The sequence below is a fragment of the Eubalaena glacialis genome, chromosome 1 (assembly GCF_028564815.1).
Source record: "Eubalaena glacialis isolate mEubGla1 chromosome 1, mEubGla1.1.hap2.+ XY, whole genome shotgun sequence".
NCBI lineage: Eukaryota > Metazoa > Chordata > Mammalia > Artiodactyla > Balaenidae > Eubalaena > Eubalaena glacialis.
In genome coordinates this window covers 200,770,492-200,796,400 of record NC_083716.1, presented here as the reverse complement: position 1 = coordinate 200,796,400, position 25,909 = coordinate 200,770,492, and positions in this window count along the sequence as shown.

Genomic DNA, 25,909 nt, shown 5'->3' with positions numbered 1-25,909 from the left:
TATGGCTGAGTAGTATTCTCTTGTATATATATACTATATCTTCTTTATCCATTCATCTGTTGATGGACACTTAGGTTGCTTCCATGTCTTGGCTATTGTAAATAATGCTGCAATGAACATGGTGGTGCATATATCTTTTCTAATTAGTGTTTTCATTTTCTTTGGATAAATACCCAGGAGCGGAATTGCTGGATTGTATCGTAGTTCTATTTTTTGAGGAATCTCCATAGTGTTTCCCACAGTGGCTGCATCAATTTACATTCCCACCAATAGTGCACAAGGGTTCCCTTTTCTCCACATCCCTGCCAACACTTGTTATTTGTTGTCTTTTGTATAATAGCCATTCTGATAGGTGGGAGGTGGTAGCTCATTATGGTTTTGATTTGCATTTCCCTGATCATTGGTGATGCTGAGTATCTTTTCATGTACTTGTTGGCCATCTGTATGTCTTCTTTGGAAAAATGTCTATTCAGATCCTTTGTCAGAGGCTGGGTTTTGATCAGTGGTAGAGATTAAAACAAGAGAGCTCTGGCAACTGGTGCAGCTGTTATTGCCATGGTGATGGTGGAAAGACTGCTGAATGCATAGTTGGGACTGCCACACTCTAGCTCTGTAAACTTGGAGTCACTTCATTCTCCCGAGCTTCAGCTATCACACATGAAATACAGGGTGATCACACTTGCTTGGTGTACATAGCAGGATCATTTGGAGCCTCAAATGAGAGTATATGTGTGACAAAAGATTTGCAAACTATGAAGTTCTATGTAAAGTAAAGACCAAAGCAGAAAAGAAACGTGGCCAAGGCAAGGTCTACCCATGTCACAACAAAGGTGGATCCTGGTGCCACTTTCTAATCACACTCAGAATTCTGACAATTAAGATGATCAGAATGCATATGTTGCCTTCTGTATATCATTGAGTCAAAGTAAGCCACCTTCCTTTTTTCTTTGCTTCCCTTCTCCAGGCCAGGCCATGCTAGGAAATATGAGAGAGGATAGCTACTGGAGCACAATTCATCCTTCGCCATACAGGTTTATCTTTGCCCAGAACCTGCGTCTTTAATAGGAGAGAATTATTTAGGTTTGTGTGAAGCAGTAATTCTTTAGGGACAGCCTTCTTTAAGGTCAATCTAAGACTAAAATTGGTAAGGTAATGTAGCAAAATGGAATGGTGTTATACTTCCAAGAATGCCCTAACAGCTTCAAACGAAAAAGCCATCATGATCAAGCTGCAAATGTGTTAGTTGTTCTTTTTTGTGTTCAAGAAGGCCATTAAGCACTGATGAATGAATAAATGCCTGCTATCATACAGCCATGTGGGCCAGAGCTGTCCATGTGTAGTAGGCAGAATAATGGACCCTAAAGAGTCCACATCTTAATTCCTAGAACCTGTGAAGATGCTATGCCACATGGCAAAAGGGACTTTGCAAATTTAATTAGGACAGAGTGTTATCCTGCATCACCCATGTGGGCCCAGTCTAATCACATGAGCCCTTAAAAGCAGAGAACTCCCTCCAGTTGGAGGCAGAAGAGATATGCAGAAAGAGAACTCAGAGAGATGATAAGTGTGAGAAGGATTTCACATGTCATTTCTGGCTCTGAGATGCAAGGGACCATCAGCAGGGAATAGATACGGGTCTTTAAGAGCTGATGGTGGGGGCTTCCCTGGTGGCGCAGCGGTTAAGCATCCACCTGCCAATGCAGGTGACACAGGTTCGAGCCCTGACCCGGGAAGATCCCACATGCCGCGGAGCAACTAAGCCCGTGCGCCACAACTACTGAGCCTGCGCTCTAGAGCTCGCGAGCCACAACTACTGAGCCCACGTGCCTAGAGCCTGTGCTCTGCAACAAGAGAAGCCAAGGCAATGAGAAGCCCGTGCACCGCAACGAAGAGTAGCCCTCGTTCGCCACAATTAGAGAAAGCCCGCGCACAGCAATGAAGACCCAACGCAGCCAAAAATAAAAACAAACAAATAAATAAATTTATTAAAAAAAAATAGCTGATGGTGGTCCCTAGCTGACAGCCAACAGGGAAATAGGGACCCACACCACAAGGAACTGAATTCTGCCAATAACCTGAATGAGATGATCACAGCATATGAACATGTGGCACATGACTCTTTAACCCAGCAAGTACCTTAGTTTTAGATGCTCTGTACCAGAGCATAACATCTTTCATTTTTTAGTTACCCACCCCTGAGGCTCCTCATGGTGAATTTTGTACAGAGCTCTTTCTCTATATATAGAACTTTCAAAAAGTTGGGATATAACATACATTCAGTAAAATTTACTATTATTAAGTGTATAGCTTAATGAAGTTTTCATATGTAAACACTTGAGAACCACTACCCAGGATCGACATATAATGATGTTTCCATCACTTCACTGCATCCCTTGGGCCTTTTTGAGTCAGTACTTTCCCCACCCAGAGTCCTCTACTATTATGACATATCATCTATTAGTTGTCCCTGTTGAAATTCACTTAAATGGAATCATACAGTATGCACTTTTATGTCTGACTTCTTTCAACCAGCATGTTTTTGAGGTTCATTCATATTGCTGTAGTATCAACATACAGTTCATTCTTTTTCAGTACTGTATTCTGCTGTATGCATATATTTGTCCAGTTTCCCATGATGGGTATTTGGGTTGTTTCCAGTTTTGAGCTATTATAATAAAGTTGCCATAAACCTTCATGTACATGTCTTTTGGTGGATACATGTACTCCTTTTTCTTGGGTGCATAGCTATAAGTGAAATTTCTGGGTCATAGGGTAGATCAACCTGTATTTTAAGTCAGGTTATCCCAAACACATGCTTCAAAATTGGTGAATTGTGTCTAGCCATTTTCATGTGATGTATTACTGATAGAAATACTTTTATTTTTACAAATAAACCACAGGTATCATAACATAGGTATGTTGTCTGCATGTAAGAAGAGCTCTATTTTTTAAAAAGGTGCACTGAATCAGAAGAGCTATCTATGATTGAAAACAAGGTAGATACAGGAAAGTTTGATTTCTCAAAACTTAGAAAAACATACTGAAGGCAGTTCTACTTCCCTCTGTATTGTATTTTGCTTTGCAGCATCTTCTGATTTACTCAGTAAAGACCCATACTTCTCATCTTGTGACCTTTGTTCTGAGCACGAGGAAGCACAACATGAACATTCATCATTTCACCAATGCAGCAACTTTCCCTTCCTTATCGCTGAGTGCCTAGGAACCCAGCCCTCTGTTTTGGAAAGAGGTTTATAAGTGCTCTGGACCATTGAAAAAGAAAGGTTGCTTTTACATTGGGCAGTTCGAATGCTTTCTGAAAAGTCTAAGAGACTAGTACATAGGCAACATACAGGCAGTTACTGTGAACACATACATGCACACGTTTCTGTCACAAGATGCAGTGAATGTGGTTCTCCATCCAGGTGATGTGAGTTGCTCCCTCAGATGGTCTCCTCCAGGCCATGGGTTGGCTCCCAAGCACTGGCCGTTCCACCACAGAATGCTTTGGACTTTCAGTGTTAGCTCTGCTCCTTTCAATGTGCTCTACAAAGTTTTGCCCCACCCTTCTCACTCCCTCTACTTTCTTTATAATTCTTCTGTTATCGTAGAAGCTCTGGGTCCTACTTCTTTAAACTTTCCCTTTTGATTCACTGACAACATTCAGAAGTCAAAAAATAAACATAGCTTATCCTTCTCAAGGCATGTAGAAATGCGGATGGCTCTGTTGACTTGGGGGAAGAGTGTGTGTGGAGGGGAAGAAAAGCAGAAATATTGTTATTTCGATTATGTCATGTACGAGGGTTCTCTGGGGATTTATTTATTTATTAATGATAAGGAATTGGCTCACAGAATTATGGAGCTTGGCAAGTCCAAAATCTGCAGGGTGGGCTGGTGGTCTTGAGATCCAGGAGAGCTGATGGTGCATTTTGGTTCCAAGGCAATCGGCTGGACTGCCAGCAATCGTCTTCTACATCTCTGCTCCTCTCGCTTCGGGAGCCTCCTTGCCTTTTGTTCTATTTAGGCATTCGGCTGATTGCATGAGGCCCACCCACATTACGGAGGGCAATCTGATTTAATCAGAGTTCACTGATTTAAATGTTAATCTCATGGGAAAATACCCTCCAAGTTGATACATAAAATTAACCATTACATGTCATTGTACTCATGACCTTCAGGAACACACTGTGTCTAAATTGGGGTCTCTTTATGCCCCACTAGTGCAAGCTTTCTCATTTTTGGGGGAAGAATGCATTGTCAATTAAGATGATGTGGATTTGAATCCCAGTGATCCAGCTATGTCATTTGGAAAGATCTTTAGCTTCAATTATCATAGAGCAGTGGTTCTTAACTGGGGGCAATTTGTCTCTCCCTTTACCTCCTTAGAAGACATTTGATAATGTCTGAAAACAGTTTTGATTGTTACCAACAGGGTGGGGGTGGGAGGACTCGCTTCCTGCCTGTGGTGAGTAGAGGCCAGGAATTCTGTTAAACATCCTACAGGGCACAGGCCAGCCTCCCCAACAAAGAATCTTCTGACCCCAAGTGTCAACGGTGCTGAGGCTGTGAAACCTTGCACCGAGGCAAGGTGATCAAGCTAGGATACAATAAAATTGGAGAGGAATGGAAGATGGAAACGTTAGAAGGCAAGGTAACCCATAAAATTATGATCAAATTTCAAGAGCAAATGTGTACGCACTTAATCTTGTGTATTTTGCCAGTTTCTAAATAGAATGTTGGGAAGGTGATATTGTAAGTTGAGAAAACCATTATTGGGAAAATGGGGAAAAGAGAGCAGAACTCAGGTTGGTAAGAACATAAGCAAAGACATAATTTCTTCCTCATGTCAATGGCCATAGGACACCACTAAGGTTTGAAGCTCTGAGGAGGAATGGTGAAGGTGACATCACTGTGAAAAATTGTCTCAGGTCAAAAGAGGGGGGTGAACTGTGGTTAAGAAACCTAAGAGAATATTTTTGTACGAAGATGTAAAAGGATAACTACAGTATGACTTACCAAATGCCTTAAAGTAATAGATGACTATTTTGTTAGTTCATAATTTATTCTGGCAGTCTGTTTAACCATATGCACAGTCTCCTGAAGATGATTTAAATGTTAAATTCTGATTATGAAACTCCAATTCAAAACAATTTTAAGCAAGCCTGTCGAGAATTAATGTGAATGCAAATCATGAAGTCAGCCTCATTAGGGAAATGCACATTAATTTAAATTTTGGACAGGTGTAAGCCTCTCTGAACTAATATCAAGTAGATCTAAATTAAAAATAAAACTGGTCAAAACTTTAAAAAGGTTATATTCTGCTAACTTGAGTTATCCAGGAATATGTAACAGCCACCTAATCTCTTAATAAACAATTTTGAGATAAATAAAAATATATAGATTATTAGGGGTCTTCAAAACTTTTAGGACTGATTTTGTTGGCTTAGTTAGCTCTTGTCTTGTTTCAACAGGCTTTCTTTGTACATATTGGATTACTGGCATCAACTAACTAAGTATGCTGTGAGGTCACCACACATGCCCTTTTGTTTAATCAGCCTCTGAAAAAGAAGAAAGACAGTTCAATTCTACCAACTGAGACAAACAGAAAAATGAATGCATCAAAGCAAGTGTGAAATTCTTTCCAGTTGGCATGCACAGTGAATGTAGCTAATAATAACTTCTTGAATTTTCTGTCATGCAGATCAGTATATCTCTTTATTCATTACAGTCAATATTGTAGCATTACTGGATCATTCATTCATTATTCCTTCACTGACCATTTTTTGAAACCTTAAATTTGTGCTCAGTCACTGCACTCTGAATGGGGTTAGAGAAACAACTAAGAACTGCTCATAGTCTGGTGGGAGAGATTGACATTACAAAGCACAAGGGTGCCCTGCATTCTATGACATAGCTATTCATGGAGAAGAGCTGAAGAACGCACCTGGATGGTGGCCTGGGACAAGGAGAGCGTGCCTATGAACCCCTAAGACATTGGAATTTATTTTGAGAGATGACGGTTGCTTAGTTAGGGTGGCAGCAGAGTGGTAATGGGGAGTGATCTTACCTGGGTATATTTTAAAGGTAGAACTAACAACTTGTGAAATGAAATAAAAAGAGAACAGTTAAGAATCACTTCAAAGATTTTGGTAAAAACATCTAGGTTAGAGTTGCTGTTTACTGAGATTGAGAAACCTGAAGAAGTAGGTTTGGGGAAGGAATGTCTTTGGTTTTGGACATGATAAGTGTGATGTGACAATTCGAAATAGGTAGTTGGGATAAATAAGCTTGGAATTCAGAGGAACAGTCGGCATTGAACGTTTATGTTTGGGAATTTCAAGCATATACATGATATTTAAAGCCATAAGGCTGGGATAATTCCCTAATGAGCAATTACAGACGACAAAGTGGAGCAATGAACTCTTCAGCAAAGTAATGTGTAGGGGCTGGAAGATGAAGAGGAATCAGTAAAGAAGACTGAGAGGGAGGGACCATTAGGGTAGGAAGGGAATCTCGAGATGGTGTGCTCTCTAGGACTCCAAGTGGAGACAGAGTTATGAGGAGGGAGTGATGGCTTGAGTCAAAGGCTCCTGATAGGTTTGGTAATACGAAGACAGAATTAACCCCTGAACCTGGTAATGTGGATGTCACCATAACCATGATAAGGGCAGCTTTGGTTGGAGGGTTGAGATAAAAGTCTGACTAAAGTAGGTTCAAGAGAGAATGGAAGGTGAGGAAACGGAGAAAGCACATAAAATTGAAGAAGCAAAGAAATGGGGCCGTAGCCAGAACATGAGCTAAAGCAGAGGTGATGTGTGTGTGTGTGCAGGATGGCTGGCAGCTTTGGTGGCGCCGTTAAAGCTCCGCTAAAGGATGTGTTAGCACATGTAAGCACAAGCATACGCGGCAGAATCCTTTTCTTCCACCTTGCTTAGCTGTAATTGTGTATTTTTCCTGAAAGCCTGGAATGTTCTCAACCAGGATTGGTTGCCCTTTAGAATCCCATGGAGAGCTTTTGAAAAAATACTGATTCCTAGCGTCCACCCCCAGAGTTAAGTGGTGTGCATACTAGCATTACAAAAAAATCTCTCCAAGTCATCGAGAACCGCTGGGTCAGATGTTATAACATTTGATGTATAGTGAGTGACTGGAAAACTGGGTATTTTGTGTAATGGTGGCATCAGCGCTATAAGAAAGAGGGCTCTCACATTTCAGGAAGATAAGATTATGCTACTGCGGGTTGAGTTCTCAAGGGAGCAGATGCTGAGACAGGTTGGTGTGCAGGGTGTTTACCGTGAAGGAAAGGAAAGGATGCAGGACTGAGCTGAGTGAGAAGTTGAGCCGCAAAGCAGCCCCACGATGACCTCTGCAGACCTCACGGAGAGACCTGGAACTAAAATGCTCTCAGGGTTGTCCTGTATTGGACTGGCACGACCAGGCCTGCAAGGATCAGTCATTGGATGGGGCTCTCCCTGGGAAGGGTGTGGCTCGCTGCAGTGGAAGCTGACCCTGAAGGAGGTGACAGCTGAAAACTGCCTGCTGACAGCACGCCCAGCAGCTGGCGCCAAAAGTCCCTGGAGGGGGTGCTCTGGGGGGGGCATCACAGTGTCCACCGCATATGTTAATGTCACAGGTCGACATACCTGGTTCTGGTCTGTGAGACAGGCTAGCAGGACCACGTGAGCTTCCTTCTTGAGTCCCAGGAGACTCAGCCAGAGTTAGTGTTTTTGAGAAACATGTTTAAATAACAGTTCATGAATCAGTGTTATTATTTTTCTTAAAGCTCTGTTGTGCACATACACAAACCTAATTGGTTCACAAATCTGATCAAAGTTCATCTATAACTACAGTGGAAGAAATATTAGTTCCACTTCCTGCAGTGTGTTCTCTGATAACTAAGAAATATTGAAATTGTGGGAAGTTTTAGACAATTTTTTCTTACTGTCAATTTACATTTTAAATGTGTAACAATTTAAAATTATAAAGACAACTAGGAAGATGGATCAGTGGACAAAAATAGGATGTTTGAAATCAGTGACAGTGTTCTTGGTAATGAGGAAAGTTTAGAACAACATGAGACCAAGGAGGCATGTTTTGTCCCTGAGACCCTTTGCACTGGCAGCAAAGAAGTTGAGAGCAGCACTCCCACCACAGTGAGAAAAATGCATGGAGAAACCACATGAAAAGAGACAGTAAGAGAGAAAGATATACTTAGATGTTTATTTAAAATATGAAGCTTGTCATTGAGGAGATGCATATGAGTCTAAAACACGGTGTTTCTTGTAGCCATTACCACTGCAATGACATTTTTTTTTTAAAAGCACACATTTTGAAGGAAAAATCACAAGCTAAATAGAGACATCATAGCTATAAGTTATGTAATGAAAATCATAATCCCCAAGCAAATGAAGCCTTGCTTGATGGTCCTTTTAAGGTCAGATAAACTAAGGCCCCTGCCTCATTGCTATGAAGCTTTGAAAGTCTTCTCTTGAAAGCAGAGCCATTGTAGGAAAAAGGAGGAGGAGGGAGAAATGCTTTTAATTCAAGGTATACCTTGAATTGACTCAATATTTACTTGAAAGAAATAAGTAAGAAGAAAGAAATAAGTCTGAAGTAAGAATATGTGAATTGGCTTTAATTGGGAAATTTAAATGTACATTTCACTACCCCCATCAGTGAGATGGGGTCTCATAAGGTGGTTTAATGCAATTAAAGAAATTAAGAACAGTACCTTATTATTTACTCTTCTGTGTGTAATATTAATTTTTTAGGTGACAAATGTATTATGACAAATGTGTTGAAAGAGTAATTATCCAAGTGAGTTTAAATATTTAGCTTATATTTTTTTATGTGATGAAAATGACAATATTTATAATGAAATAAAGAATAGCATCCACCATCTTTATACACTGGCAAAGTGATTTAACAAGTCTTTCCTTTGAAAATAAAAGACGTTGTATCATCGATCATATGACACCAGAGATTCTATGTATCAGCAAACTGGTACAGTTGTAAAAATATCCACCAAGTACCTAAGATTATTTTTCACCCACCACACTTTTGGCAACATTCTGGCAATGATTATTCTGACACAGCTCATAAAATAATTACAAAAAACTGTTGCCATTTGTATCCACATACTTATGTGAATCCCAGTTTTCAAATATTATGACACTCATACCCAGAAGAGAAATTGATTGGGTCTCAAATCTGAAATGTGCAGCAGCAGCAGCGGTAGTAATCTTTCATTCAGCCAGATTTTCTCAAATTGTTAGTAGTTAATTTCATTGGTGATTTCATTAATGTACTAGCTTCTCATCCATTAATCAATGAAGGAGGTAGGGAGCTTTTGTTGTCTTAGCTGATGGCAAGACATTTTAAACCTTTATATGTTAATAGAAATTTGACTGTATCCTGTAGAGGATGGCAAAAATCCTACATATTTTAAAGATAAAAAGGACACTTTGAATTAATTTTCAACTTGTCTAGTCTTAAGTTAAACCCCCAGACTCCTTAGAAATGGCTCTCCAGACTCTACTGTTAATAGTATTTTGGTGGAGAAACTTGAGAAATATTGATGTGGACAAATGGGACCCAGGAGAATTAAAAAAAAAAAAATAGACTTTATTTCTTAGAGCAGTTTTAGGTTCACAGCAAAATTGAGCAGGAGGTACAGAGAGCTCCCATAGACTCCCTGCCCCACACATGCACAGCCTCCCCGTCACCAACATCCCCAGCAGAGTGGTGTATTTGTTACAACTGATGAAAATACATTGACACAATATTATCACCCAGAGTCCATAGTTTACATTAGGGTTCACTCTTTGCGTTGTACATTCTATGGGTTTGGACAAATTTATGGGTTTTTTAGCAAGGGAGCAGAGTTGATTTTAGAATTATTACTTTGATAGTCATATAGGCTGTGTTGTAAAATATTGTGGCCACTAGCCACATGTGGTTACTTAAAATTAATTAAAATTAATAAAATTAACATTTGAGTTACTTGATTACTGTAGCCACATTCCATGTGCTTAAAAGCTTAATAGCTACATGTGGCTGCCATACTGGACAGCATAGATAAGGTACATTTCCATAATGCAGGACCTTCTAGTTGACAGCACATATACAGAGGATGAATTGGAGAGAGGAAAAACAACTAAGAATTTATTAGTGTAGTAGGGTATTGACTCAAAAAACGAGGTAAAAACTTATACTCCATAATACTTTTTTTTTTTTTTGGCCATGCCATGCAGCACGCGGGATCTTAGTTCCCCAACTGGGGATCGAACCTGTGCCCCCAGCAGTGGAAGCATGAAGTCTTAACCACTGGATGGCCAGGGAAGTCCCTCTATAATACTTTTTTACACAACATATTTTAAACAATCGTAGTCTGTCAGGAAAAAGAAAGAGGAGAAAGTGATTTAGTAAAACACGATTGTACTTTAGACTGAAGAAAGTATTTTGTTATAATCACAGAATTTCAGTTAGAAATGAGCTTCAGAGTCTTCTTGTCTAACCCCCCATTTGATTGAATCCACTTTAGTTGGTCATTCAGTTTATGTTTGAACATCCCCAGAAGCAGTGAGCACATGGTCTCCTGCGATGTGACATTTCACCTTGGAAGACTGTCTATGTGGAATTTGTTCTGAAGTGACTGATGCAGCCTTCTGGAAAGCCCAGGGCAAGTGGTTGTGTGTGCTGTACCAGTCAGGGAAGGAGCTGAGCCGGAGTCAGAAGGATTCCTGCACCTTGGTCCGAGCTCCATCTCTGAAAACACAGGCAGTCTCTTTTCCTGTTTTCATCCTCATCTTTAAACAGAACCCCCACGCCCCAAACCACCCCCAAAAACAAAAAAAAAAAAACCCCACATGACAAAACCCTCTATAAAGAGTCAGAGGATAAAATTATATGGGCTAATGTGCTTTGAGAAATTTAAAGCCCTGGGGAACTGTGGCGACACAATCAAGTTCAGGAAAGCTGATATTATAGTAAGTCAACTCCTTAGGGAGCTGGTCCACTTTACGAAACTTGTCAAAGAATAAGACATTAAAGTTATATAAGGTTATCAGAACATGAGTAAGTACAGATGAATATATTCCTGGTCCAGGAGCTCAGAAAAAGGCATCCTCTTAAATATACTTCTTATTACTGGCTCAGGTAAGAACTTGAAAATTCACGTCTATAAAGCTGTGCAAAAAGCCTTAACACAGGTAGACTCGGAGAACTAAAACTGTTACAGAACAAAATTCTAAGGTTTTTTTTTTTTTTTAAATAGATGAACCCTTAATCCCTATGTTGTTTTTTTAAATGAATTTTTCTTTTTATTAATTTCAACAGAATTTTTGTGCGCTTGGAAATAGTATGTATGCATGAGACACACACAATGTTACACTTATGGTTTCGGATTTCTTATGAGAACTGTATACCTTCTCTCCTCACCACCCCACCCCCGACAAAAGATCTTCTGGCCACAGGTTGAGGGTACATCTTCTCCATCAAGTAAATCTGTTCATCTCTGATCTACCTTTGACTGGCCTTCCCTTTGGCTTCACCACCATCATTTTTCCAAAGATCTGTGGCTCTTGACATGAAGCATCGCTCAGATACTCTTTTCTCCTTTTGGTTCCTAAGACTGAAGAATGTCCACTGGTCAGTCATCAAACATAGCTTACACCCATGGTGATTTTTTTTTTTTTTAAGTTGAGATATAATTGACATAGAACACTGTATTAGTTTTAGGCGTACTAAAGCTTTTACTTAGAATGAACGAGAAATTAAAATGTCCAGATGTTTCCCAAGAAAACCCTGCTAGTTTTAACATTGAGTCAGTTTCCATTAAGGGTAAAGACCAAAAAGTTCATTTTCCACAGGTAAAGACTATGACTATACTGACACAATTTGGATCTTAATGAAATAAAAATTGGTTGAGGTGCTGGACTGTTTCACCACTTAAGAAAATTTAGAAACAAATAAATGTCTACAAATACTGAACTTTGCTGTATTTCTGTTGAGATAGAGGGAAGAAAGTGGTACTGGTTTTCAAACTGGGACTAGCAATATGACAAAAAGTTATATCTGAAATAAATGCGTATTGTTTGAGTTTGCCTAAGCAATTTTCTTTGGTAATTGAATCTGTCCTCATTTATGAAACAACCCTACTCTGTATAGTATCACCTGGGTGCAGTGGGAGATTAAAAAGTAGTAGAATAAGAGGTGATTTCCTTCAAACACTTAAAATCTTTCTCTTGTAAAAAATGGGACTGGCCTTCCAAAGACAATGCCCTGCTCCTCACCTGATAGGCTACTTTCTGTCTAGTCTTTGACAGTCACTTTTCCTGGCCTCAGATTTCTTATATAGTTCAGGAACTTGATTAGGTGAGCTGAGAAGTACCATTATGACTTTATTTCTGTTTACTAGCAATAATTGTTTAATCCTTTAATAAAGCCATTTATTTACATATATTATCACATTTAATTTTCACAAAATTCTGTAAGAAATTATTATTCTTACACCATTTTATAGCCCTGACTTTGAGAAAAAGTAAATAACATATTCGAGGTCACAGATCTTGCAGGACACAAAGCCAGGATTTGATCCCACGCCCAGGACACCATGGACATGTGCTTTGCACGGTGTTAAACCACTTCTGCAGCACTCCTGGGATTAACCAGAATGAATTTCTCAACCTGTTAGCTATGTGGGGGAACACAGCAGGAGAAAGCAGCCCTCAAACACTATTTTTTTGTGTCTTTTATGTCATAAAGGACCAAAATAAGGTGAAATAAAGGAAATTATCTGGCTCAAGTGGTTAGCAGTGATGATGATGTGACTATCTCAGCTCAGCTTATCCTAAAAAATCATTCAACTTTGTGTGACATTCAATTCACTTTTATCAAAAAACGTTTTACTTTGAGATAAGTGTAGATTCACATGTCGTTTTAAGAAATAATACAGAGAAATCCCATATACCCTTCCCCCAGTTTCCCCCATAGTAACTTCTGCATTACTATTATTGGGGAGGAAGACATTTTCCTCTACCCTTTTAGGTTCTTCTGGCTGGTCTAAGAGGTAAACTGGCATGAGACAGATTAACAGTAGAAAAATCAAACAAAAGTATAATAACGTGTACGCGGGAGAGACCCAGGAAAACTGAGTAACTCACCAAAATGGCCAGAGGCCTCATCTTAAAAACCATCCTCTGCTAAAGATAAAAGAGGATGCTGAGGGTGGGCAGAGTCAGTTATGGGAAGTTACTAGGAAAAGCACAGTAAACAAGGATAAGGTTGTTACGTAGATTTAACTCTAGGCCTTCTCCACTGATGACAGCTTCTATAAATTTGGCCATTCTCTTCTTCCTGGTACATTCAGGGAGACACCCTTAAAAGTGGAGATTTCCCTTATAAATTTAAATGTTTCTTACAAAGGGGTAACTCCTCCTTGGTTTTCAGAGTTTTCCCATGGCTACTGTTTCTTAGAAGATAACACGCTTAAAATAATTAATATGCCAAAGACATATTTTGGGGTAGCAAATTCTGCTCCCCTACACTATAGTACAATACCACAAACAGGAAATTGACATTGGTGCAATCCATCAATTTTATTCAGATTTTACCAGTTTTACAAGCACTCATTTGTGTGTGTATGTATTTTGTCCTATGCAATTTTATCACATGGGTACATTCATGTGACCACAACCACAGTCATATACAGAACAGTTACCTCATCAGGATCCTTTGTGCTACCTTTTCATAGCCATAACCACTTACCTCTAATCCCTGACAACCACTAATCTGTTCTTCATCTCTACCAGTTTAGGTCAAGAATGTTATACAAGTGGAATCATACAGTATGTAACCTTTTGAGATGGGCTTTCTCCCCCACCACTTTGTATAATTTCCTTGAGATCCATCTAAGTTTGGTCAATTCCTTTTCATTGCTGAGTAATATTCCATTTTATGATGTACCACAATTTGTTTAACCACTCACCTACGCAAAGACATTTGGGTTGTTTTCAGCTTTTGTCTATTATAAGTAAGGCTGTTATGAACATTCATGTACAAGTCTTTGTGTGAACATAAATTTTTACTTTCTTGTGATAAATGCCCAAGAATGCAATTGCTGGGTTGTATGGTAAGCACACGTTTAGTTTTGTAAGAAACCGCCACACTCTTCTCCAAAGTGACTGTACCATTTTTCATTCTCACCAGCAATGCATGAGTGATCCAGTTTCTAAGCATTCTGACAGCATCGAGTGCTCAGCCTGTGGTGGAGCCTCTACTCTGCAGAGGGGTCTGGATGGAGACAGGAGCTCTGACCTCCAGGCTGCATGGCCTGCCCCTCCCAGGGGGAGATGCCACAGCCCCGGACTGTGAGCTGGAGGGTGAGGAATTGCTATGCTTTTTTTTTTAAGTTTATATATAAATATATATATCTTTTTTTAAAATTGAGGTATAGTTGATTTACAATATTGTGTTAATTACTGCTATACAGCAAAGTGATTCAGTTATACATATATATATATATATACATTCTTTTTTTAAAATATTCTTTTCCATTATGGTTTATCATAGGATATTGAATATAGTTCTCTGTGCTATGCAGTAGGACCTTGTTCTTTATCCATTCTATATAAAAAAGCTTACATCTGCTAACCCCAATCTCCCAGTCCATCCCTCCCCCAACCCCTTCCCCCTTGGCAACCACCAGTCTGTTCTCTATGTCCATGATTCTGTTTCTGTTTCATAGATAGGTTCATTTGTGTCATATTTTAGATTCCACATATAAGTGATATCATATGGTACTTGTCTTTCTCTTTCTGACTTACTTCACTTAGTGTGATAACCTCTAGTTTCTTCCATGTTGCTGCAAATGGCATTATTTTGTTCTTTTTTATGGCTGAGTAGTATTTCATTGTATGTATACCACATCTTCTTTATCCATTCATCTGTCGATGGACATTTAGGTTGTTTCCATGTCTTGACTATTGTGAATAATGCTGCTATGAACATAGGGGTGCATGTATCTTTTTGAATTATAGTTTTTTCTGGATATATGCCCAGTAGTGGGATTGCTGGATCATATGGTAATTCTATTTTTAGTTTTCTGAGGAACCTGTACTGTTTTCCACAGTGGCTGCACCAACTTACATTCCCACCAACAGTGTAGAAGGGTTCCCTTTTCTCTGCACCCTCTCCAGGAATTGCTGTGTTCTTGGCTGCACCCACGCAGAGTGGAAATTCTGTCATGCTGAGCTGGGAGGGGCAACCAGGAAGTGGGATGTGGTTCATGCCACAGACTCTTGCTGTTCTAACTGAGTTTAGTAAATTTTCTGGAATAAATGTTTCTTCCAGAGACTTTTTTTGGGAGTAACTTTATCAGTTATGATAGTTTCTCTGGAGAGTAGGTCTGCAGAGCCCCTCAAGCCATAATTCTGGGAGTGGAACATAGTATTGTTGAGTTTTGAGGTTCTCTGCAAGTCCTTTGCCAGATATGTGGTCTGCAAATCCTCTGCTGTTTCTCTTTTCATATTCTGGACAGGTTCTTCTGCCAACCAAATATTTTTAATTTTGATGGGGTCCAATTTATCACCTTTTTCCTTTTTACAGATTGTGTTTTTAAGTGTCAAATCTAGTTATTGGTCCTGAAGATTTTCTCCTATGTTTTTGTTTAAAAGTTTTATGTTTTTTCATTTTTACATTTTACATTTAAGTCTATGATCCTTTTGAGTTAATTCTTGTATAAGATGGAAGGTTTAGGGTGATATTCTTTTTTTTTTTCTTGGCCTATGGATGTCTAATATCTTCAGCACCATTAGTTGAAAGAACATCTTTCCTCTATCAAATTGCTTTGCATATTTGACAAAAATCTGTCAGACACATTCGCGTGGGTCTATTTATCCATTCTCTGTTCTGTTCCCTTGATTTTTGCCTCTGTTCCTCCACTAACACCACATGGTCTTGATTACCATAGCTATATAGTAAGTCAACATGGGGTGGAGTGATTCCTTCCACTTTACTCTTCTTTTGCAAAATTGTCTCAGCTGTTCTGATTTCTGTGCCTTTCAGTATAAATTTTAGGTTAAGCTTGTCCATATCAACAAAAATTCTGTTGGGAATTTGTTAGGAATTACAACTATAGATGAATTTGGGGAGAATGGACATCTTTACTATGTCAACCTACTTTTGAATCAATGGAACATTTAATTCATTTTTATTGTTTTTACAAATGTAAGCAAAGAACTGAGAAAGCTTTCATCTAATTCATAATAAAAGTTCATTGGTATCAATTTACTCATCATTAGGTGAGTGTGCCTTCTTCTCTCCTGAACTCTTTGGATTGATTTAATTTTCTATATTAATGTTTACAAGCACACTTTTATTTCTGTATAGACACAGGTGTGGATAATCACAGGAACTATGACCTTACCTCTACTTAACCTACAAATAAATGTTTGAGTTGTTGGGTGAGAGCAGATTACTTAGCCAAATGACTCATGGATTGTAGCCCTCCAGAGAGGACTGGGAGTACATGAAACCTTTCCAAGCTCCTCAGGATGGGAAAATGTGTTGCTAAAAAAGGATTTTTACTATACTCCCTCTTTTAAATAGGGTTGAACTTGAAAAATGCTTACCTCAAAGTAGCTTTTCCATTTTGTTTTGCTTGTTATTATTACAGCCAATTCTATTAGGTGAGTGACCCCACACAGAGAGAAGGGAAAATTGCACTCCTCTGGCTGGCACTATTATTCCCCCCAGCTGAAAGTTGGTATGCATGACATTTTTTTGTCGTTATATTTGGGGATCGTAAGAACTATGGATAATTATGCATGCAGTCGGTATTAACAGTCATCAATTTTTCTGCCTTAAGAATAAAAACAAATCTTCAAATTGATCTTAATATATTTCAGCTTTATATTTTTTAAATTTCACTATGTTTTTATATTAAAAATTTTTCATCAGCCAGTAGAAATAGAAATCTGATTCACAAGGTTTTTTCTTTTCAACAGTTTATCGGTAGTTATTCCTGCTAGAGATTGGGATAGAAGAAAGTGTGCAGATGATTAAAAACTCAGGCAATAGGTTCCTTGCTATAAACTAGAGCCAAGAAACTTGTTAACTATACATTTGTATTGCTCCTAGTTTTAGCCTCTTTGTTGAAGGCAAATAAATGTGAAAGGCTTTATTCTTGTGTGTTCAAATCACTATCTAATATCCTGATGTTTGCATTCCCTCTGTAAATTCATACAACCACCTCTTTAGTTATTTGTCAGTTAGTATACTTTTGGTGGCATATGATAGAAAACTCAGCTCAATGCACTGACCTGAGTAACTGAAAAACCAACCTCTAGACAGAACTGGATCTAAAGGGCCTAACAGTGTCGTCTGGTCTCAGTTTCTTTCCATCTGTTGTCTTGGCTTTCGATTGCGTTGGCTCACTTTTCAGGAAAGTTTTCCCTCTGTGGCTGACTGTGGATCAAGGCTGATATTTGTGAATTTTCCTCTCCTGTTTACCCTTGTGACTAGGACTTCAGAGTGCTGTAATAGATCTAATTGGGTTATGTGTCCATTCATGAACCAGTTGCTGTGGACAGGGCTAGTCTATGCTGCAGTTAACTAGGCTTGGGTCAGAGGCTGACTTCTGTACACAAGAAGGGTTTCCATTCCATCCAAGGATGAGGAAAGAGTAAATAATTCAGAGGTGTGTGTCTGGGGAGGGATGGAGTGTTACTGGGCAGGCAAAAGTCAACCATTGTCCACTCCACCAGGTTCTAAAGAGCTGTACATTAAAGAAAAAACTGGGTAATGTAACACAAATTTATGCCCCTAAATTAACAAGAATGGGGAAAATGATAAATAATGCCTTCTAAACAAACCCTGTTCATGAAGGTGTTTAATAAAATTACACAGGTTCATCAGCAATGCAGGGAGGGTAAAAAACTTTTGCCTCTATCCATCTTGGCTTCTCCAACTGGGGCCTTGTAAATTAGACTGGCAAAAGACAGACTAACAAGAGGAAAAGAAACAGACGTTTATTAACATGTGCATCAGACATACACATGGGAGCACCCAGTGAAAAACCCGAAGGGGTGCTTAAAACTTGAGCTTATATACAGTCTTAGGCTAAATAAAGGGAAAGGGGTTGGGGGCTTCTGGGTGAGGGAGGCAAGTTATGGGGAGGTGATCAGGAAAACAATGGTAAATAAGGGTAGTATTATGGTTTATTATTTAGACCAAAGTGGTTTCTTCTCCATTGATAAGTTGTTAAGAGTCCTCCTCCTCCTGGTATGGGAGCAGAGGACATCTTTACAAATAAAATTTTCTTTATAAATGTAAATTTCTTTCAGAAAAGGAAAACCTGTGTCCTGTTTTCAGAGCTTTTTCTGTTTCTGCTCGTTCTCAATGGACTTTAGCTCAAAATAATACATCTGCCAAAAAGGTTTTTTTTGGGGTGGTATATTCTGGTGCCCTTCAGCAACTTCTCCTCTCTGGGCCTTGATTTACTCAAATATAAATTTCGAGGGTTGATGACATCATTTCTTAGCTGTCTCAGCTCTAACATTCTATCATTTCATGATCAGCACTCATCACTCCTGCTGAGTATATTGTGTCTCTTTAAGCCTTGAATGCTGGAGTAAGTCGAAGATGTTGCATCTGTGAATGCCAGTAGCCTTAGGCATTTTCCATGTGAGCCAAATCCTTTGGAGGACTACACAGATAGGCACAATTTGGAAAATATACATGAGTAAGGAGAGTGCAGTTTAGATAGCTTTAGAGCCCTTGGTTATAATCAGGGCACAAGGTGATAAGATGCAAAGTTCTGCTGATTTTTAAAAAATTTTAGTTGTTAATTTTCCAGAATGTACTTTGTTCAGAGGAATCTTTTAGTTATTGTATAGCTGACTATTCCTTTGGCTAACTTATCTTTCTCTGGCATTGGCTGGTATATACTAAGATGATAGAAGCCAGTTTCAGATTTGGGCAGGCCATGATTCGTGAACAATTTTCTCAGAGAGCCGTACCTCTCATTCATTCATTTAATAAATTTGCATGGAATGTGTACTATGTGCCATTCACTGTTTTAGGAATACAGTGGTAAACAAAACTAATTCCCTGCTCTAATGGGGCTTACATTGTACTAAGGAAGATAAACAAATACATAATACTAAGTCAGAGAGTATTAAGTGCTGTGATAAAAAATGAAGGAGGGCAATTGGTTGAGAGTCACCAAAGTGCTATTTTATGGTTATCAGAGAAGATCTCTCTAAAAAGGTGACATTAGAGCAGAGACAGAAATGAAATGGGGAAGAAAGTCATGTCTCTTCTGCGGGAAGGGCATTCTAGGCAGAGAGAGGAGCAAGGAGCAGGTGCGGAGGCCTTGAAGTGGGAACATGCTTGATGCATTTGAAGAACTGCCAGGAGGCTCAAGTGGCTGGAGCAGCATGAGTGGGGGAAGAGTGGCAAGAACTGAGATCAGAGAAGCAGCCAGAGGCCAGATCACGCAGGGCAGGATAAGGACTTAGAATCTTTTTCAAAGTATAATGGGAAACTTTGGAGAGCTTTGAGATGGGAAGTGACAAGATCTAGTTTGCATTGTAAAGGGTCTCCTGGGCTGCTGTTTGGAGAGTGCCTTAAGGGGAGCAGAGGGGAAGCCGCAGTGGAAACCCTTGTGAGGCTTTCCCTTCTGGATGGGGCAGCTCCCAAGGGAGCAGCTGCGCTTCCAGCTCCTGAATATCCTTTGATTCCCATTCTGAGCTACTTCGACCAAAGCCAAGCAGATTTCCTGCTCTTACCGTGGGGCTGAGAAAACTGTTTCTTATCCTCTACCTGGACGGGGGAATGTGCTTTACTATTGTTAAAAGATAAACTGAGGCATATTAAATTTGGAAGAGTTTATCTGAGCACCAATTGCAATCTGGCAGTGCCAAACCATAAGTGGTTATGAGTACTCCACTGCCAGGAGCTGGGAACAGACATTTATAGAGAACAGGTGGAAGCAAGGCAGATTATAATACTTGATTTGCTGTAGCTTAAGCAGTTACCTTATTTGGGAAAGCCTGGTTGGCTGTTTGTGATCCGTTGTCCTTAGGTTTTGATCTTAACCTTGAGGCATCACAGGCTTAGGTTTTGGTTTGCTTACTACATAGGCTCTAAGGCAGTAAAGCTGCCTCAGCCTCATGGCTTCCTTTTGGAATTTATGTAACACTATTAAAACAGCACCATGCATGGTGAAAGGGTGCTGTGATAAATTTCAATACGTTGTGAGTTGTACAAACTGACCTGGGACATAACTACCACTTATAAGATTGTTCCTCAGGATGTTATTTCCAAGTTTGAATTAACTGACCTAAGAATGCTTTGTATATACTAAGAGTTAAATTGTAAGTTGGAGACTGGCTCTTTCCCCCTAACCCAGAGCTGGGAACATTTTCCTATGGAAAGCTAGTAATACATTAGGGATTAATAACACAGTGAACAACGTGGACATAAAAAAGAAGTTAATTAAGGATTTTGTTTTAGATAGAAAGCTATAAGAATGACTCAAAACCTCAGGTGAAATCAAACTGATGTCTGAAATTAACCCTCTCTTCAATCAAGTAAAGTATTTCAAGAAAGGTAAATCTAAGGGGCAAAATTCTTGTCCTAACCTTATAGTTTAGTGTAAAGGCTTTGGTTAATCTCTCTTGTGCTACCTCTGTTCCTCTGCTGCCTTCAACTAGTATGGGTAAATGGACATTGTTTGATATCACACTTGTTCACAATTAAACATCATTCTATAGGGCATATGTATGGGGGTGAGTATAAGTTCTCCAGTGTTCAATAAATTTTAGCAATTCTAAATAGTCTCTTAGATGTCAGTTATGTTTTTGCAGTACTACACGTGTAATAATGAAGATAATAATGAGTAGTAGTTATATGTGCTTTGTTTTGGACAATTTAGTGGCAATAATTTCTTTACTCTTGTTAAACTACAGATGGAATGCTTTTATTATCATTGTTGTCTGGACCAAATCTTTCAGAATGGTTCATGAGACTATGATGTGGCACTGAATAAAAATGACTAAATTCTCTGCATTCCCTAAGGCTTATCACTGTGATGTGGAAAAAAATCCCAGTGGGACATAATATGCTTTTAATTAAATGTTGTAGGGTACTTAGCCCTATGGTTTTTATTTGGATAATACCAAACAGATTTTATCGGTACCTCCCTAGCTATAAAATGTATAGCTGACTGCTAAATTTCCTAGGGATATCCTGTTTGCTTTTTCAAAACCAGTGAGAGAGATTTCAAAATCTAGATCCATCTTTTTTAATACATAAAATTTTGAGTTAAACTGGAACTGAATGAAATGTTTATTCACTTGATTATTTGAAAGGAGAAATGACTGGTGAAGGGAAAATAAATGAACGGAATTCATTTGAGTTTAGCTCTCAGCCAGGAGGGCGAATGTCTGTGTCTAAAAGTACGTAAATCACCCTTTCCTCTCTAGTGCCTCTTTCTCTATCAAGAAATAGTGGCTCTTAACTGTAGAATTTCATTAATTAAAAAATATATATCCCATGAGGGTGGGCTGAAGTAGTCTAAACTTAGAAGAAAAATACTGGTATCAAGTCTAAAAGCCTCTGACATTGAGAGAGGGCAGAAATAGTGTTTCCACACACAAGTAACTCCTTCTCTTAATTTCCCAGAAGAACATTTATGGGGGAAGAAGAACTATTTGATCTGTTCAGGAAATCTATCATTTCTGCTTATTTGCTTTTTTTGTAAGGACTAGACAGAACCAGGTATCAGCAGATTGATCAGATAGGGAGGCCTCCTGTGCACCCCACCAACCTAATTAAAATCATTGGCTCCACAGTGTGTGCGCTCTGTAATGGGGAGGGAGATAACAGTCCCATTCCAGGCCACTTCTTCCTGAGATGCTTAGATGGAGATAAAGTTAACCACCTGGGCTGGGTGTTTGTGTGGTCCTTTTCCTTCCCCAATTGTGGCTTTTAAAGAGCTGATGCTAGACATTTTCTTAGTACCTCTAATCCATTCAGCCTCTTTTCCTAGTACTATTAAATGCATTAAGTGTTTTTTTACAAAATGGAACTCATCCTGTATCTGGGTGATGTTTTAGTACACCTTGGAATCTATTCTGGATACATGCAAAGACAGGAAGAAGTCAAGGCTAAGGCTTCAATGGAAGGAATACTATATCTTCAGTATTTTAGATTATGTAAACCTAATCATTTCAGAGAACATTTTGAGCTTAGAATCATGTAGCTTTTTTTACTCTAAAGAGGCCCTATGGCATAGGGCATGAATTTTGAGGACAGATCATCCTAGAATACTTAATCTGTTACTTACCAACAGTGTGAACTTGGACAGATTACTTGAAGTCTAAGACTCAGCTAAAATTATAAGAACAATTGTATAGTATTCTTATAAAAATTAAAGAGTTGATGTGCATAGAACGTTTACCATTATCTCTGGCCCATAGTAGGTATTTAATAAATTACATATTTTTAGCAATGAGACAATTTGGAATATCCCAATAATGTCCAACCTTCAGAAAATTCTGTTTATAATATACAGTAGTAAGGAGTAAAATAACATTGCATTCAGGTTTTGTTGACTTGTGAAAATAAGTAACAATTTTGTTCTTATTTTTTGTTGTTATGTGAATACCAGCAATATTTACATTTTTCACATTAAATTTTAGATAATTTGTTGTTGTCTTGTTCTTAATTATTAACTACGTTATTTAGGAGAAGCTTAAATGTAGGATTCTATTATGTATAAACCACTATCTCTGCTAATTTTATTTTTTAAAAATATTCCATTGTACTGAAGTGAGTAAAATCTAATAATAGTTGGATTTCATAACAGATTTCTATCTGAGCCCCTAGAAGTACACACACAAAGGAAAAATATCCTTAACAGAGTTATAGGCTAGAGTTTTAGTATTATAAAACTATAAAGAAATCCTAGTTGTTTGATGAAAATGAAACCCAGATCCTTCACCATTGTTATTGAAAGAAGCATCCCCTGGTGAACCTATCTCAGATCATAGACTTGTTTTCTTTTGTGGTTTCTTTTGGCTTTCTACTGCTACCACTGTTCCAATTTCATGGTATTGGAAGTTTGTGAATCTCCCTTCAAAACTTTAGGTATAAATAGCAGAACTTCCCTTACTTCTTCATTTTATTGCTGAGATGAGATTGGTACATTCACACAAAATTCCCAGAAGCATCATCATATACTTAAGCTTAGGATATAAAAAATGAGAGAGTGCCATTAATCTTGGTGATCAGGCTTACAAATTCTGTGAGCTTTAGAGTTCTTAGTTCTCGTGAGATATTGGGGAAAAGTCTTATCTCCAATATTGCAAGTTCTTCATTTATCACCTACCAATGAATAGGAACCCCTTTGAGGAGAGTGCTGTGGTATGTTGCCCAGATCCCCCTTCAGGATCAAGGCACTCATTCCTGCAGCTGATAAAAGAGTTTGCTAATGGCTCACAATGGAGTCCCGTTCTAGGCATTTTCCTCAGGTGCAGGAAGCTTATTTACCTTGGTTTCACTCCCACCTTCATAGCAATATCTATCTAATGACTGGTTTATGTAGGGCACAAATGCTCAGCTCTCTTGCTTTAATTGAGATAACTCTGCAGGACCATTTTAGTTCCAGAGATCTCTGAGACATTGTCTGAGGCTGCTGTAGATTCTTCACAGTTTGAGTCCTTCCTCTGCCCAATCCTGCTTCCCTCACCACCCACAGCTGTTCCCAAGAGCATCAGCAATAAACATTCTGTGTGTAAATATCAGAGTCTCAGAGACTGTTTTCCAGGGGAAAAAACTGATTACAGTTGATACTAGAAGTGGATTGGTCCTAGGAAGCATATTCTATGATGGGACTTTGGAGTCAGTTCACCATCACTGTTGGTAGATGGAGCATTGATTGAACCTGGCATGAGTTTGCCGTGTAATTGTTAAAACTTTCACTGGTGATAAATAGTGATGGGATACTGGTGAAAGGAAATACACAGGCAGATGTGATAGGTAAAGCATTTGAGAGGTTTAGGCGAAATAGTGATTTAAGAACTATTGAATTGGATGGCTGTTGCTGGGGTGGATTGATGCATTAGAGAAGGACAATGAAGGCTAGGGGTGATTAATTACCATTATAAAGTAAAGGGTGAAGGTCAGAAGACCTCTTTGGAAGCATAAACTCTAATTTTCTGTCAGAGTGCAGAAAAGTCTGAGGGTCAACGCAAGGAGTATGGGCAGCTCATGCTCAAAAGACCTGAACTCCCCAATGGCTTTTAGGGAAGGGTTTTTAAAGACAGTGTGAGGGAGAGGGTCACAGCATGTATGATTAGCTCATGCACAATTCTCTGATTGGTTGATGGTGAGGTAACAGGATGATGTTTCAGGAATCTCAGTTATCAACCTTCTAGTTCCATCTGGTCTATGTGCTGATGGTCAGCAGTTAACTTTCTCCACCTGGTGAGGGTTTTATTATATGCAAAACAACTCAAGGATATGCTCAGGATGTTACTTATCTATAGCCCTTGAGGAGGAACTAGAAGTCCTTGACTTTGTTTTATGGCTAAACTATTGTTATTTTGTCTTGCTTGACTGTTTTCCTTTGTTTTTATATTTTCTCACTTCTCTGATTACATTTGCTCTTTGGAACTTGGGGAAGGCTGAGGAGGCTAAAGCTTTTCTACAAACAAGAGTCAGGGGACACGAGGGGTTTATCCCTGGGAAGACCCTGCAGGGTCCTACTTGGTTTCCCACTCAGGATTGCATTAATGAGAGAGGCACCAGCATTGTTGAGCTCAGTGTTGGCTCTCCTCTGTAGGCCAGGACTGGCAGAAGAAGATACTGTTATAGATCTGGGATCAATTGATAGCAAAAATGATGAAAGAATCCTGAAATAACAGAGGTCATGAGGTGTACTTAGCTATCAGAAGCAAGGTGGATGTAACTACTGTAATGACCAAAGTTTAGAGTGAAAGCAAGGCATGCCTAATCCACAGAGAGCTATGGAGATAGAGCAAGGCATTCCAGGGGCAAAATAGATGGGCAGTCAACAATGGTATTTCACAATCTCTGTAACCAAAAGAAATCAAGTACTGATGATCAGGAAGCTAGGAGCAGCCACACAAACAAAATGTCATAATCCCTTGCTCAGTTCACAGACCTGAGCCAACTCTCAGATTTAGAATTCATTGACTAAAGGGAAGGCCAAATCCCCATGACAAAGGATCGTGCAACACTGACAGCATATATAAAGAGTAATGATTTCTCCAGTCATCACTGAAAGACACCTGTGACTACTAGGATAACCATATACTTTGGAAAGAGGAGTACCCGAACATTTTGCTAATATTGTTGGACATAAGGTCCAAGTTGACATTGATACATTGATATCTGAGGACCTAAAGCATCATCATGGCTACTCTGTCAGGAGTATATATGTATATAATAGGCAGAATAACAGCCCCTCAAAGATGTTCTAATCTCCAGAACCTGTGCATATGTTAGGTTACCTGGCAAACGGAAATTAAAATTTATTCTTCTACAAGGGTAACATCCTACTAAAAGTAGAGGAGATGAGGATTTCCAAGAAGTCATGTCTTCATAAGCCAACCCTAAAACTACTCCTTGTTGGTTTTCTAGCACTGATTCTTCTGGTAGTGGTTCCTGCTGGCATTGGCTTCCATCATGGAGACCTCCGTGGGAAGCTTATGAAAGTGGCAGTTCTTATAGGTCCTGGTGTTTTTCATCTTATCAAGCAGCTGACAATGGGCTCTGCCATACTATGATATCTGGGTAGTTCACCATTTCTCTCATACCACTTGGCAAAGCCCCTGATGATTTCTTTAGGAGAAGTTTTAGTGTATCATATCTTAGTAAATAA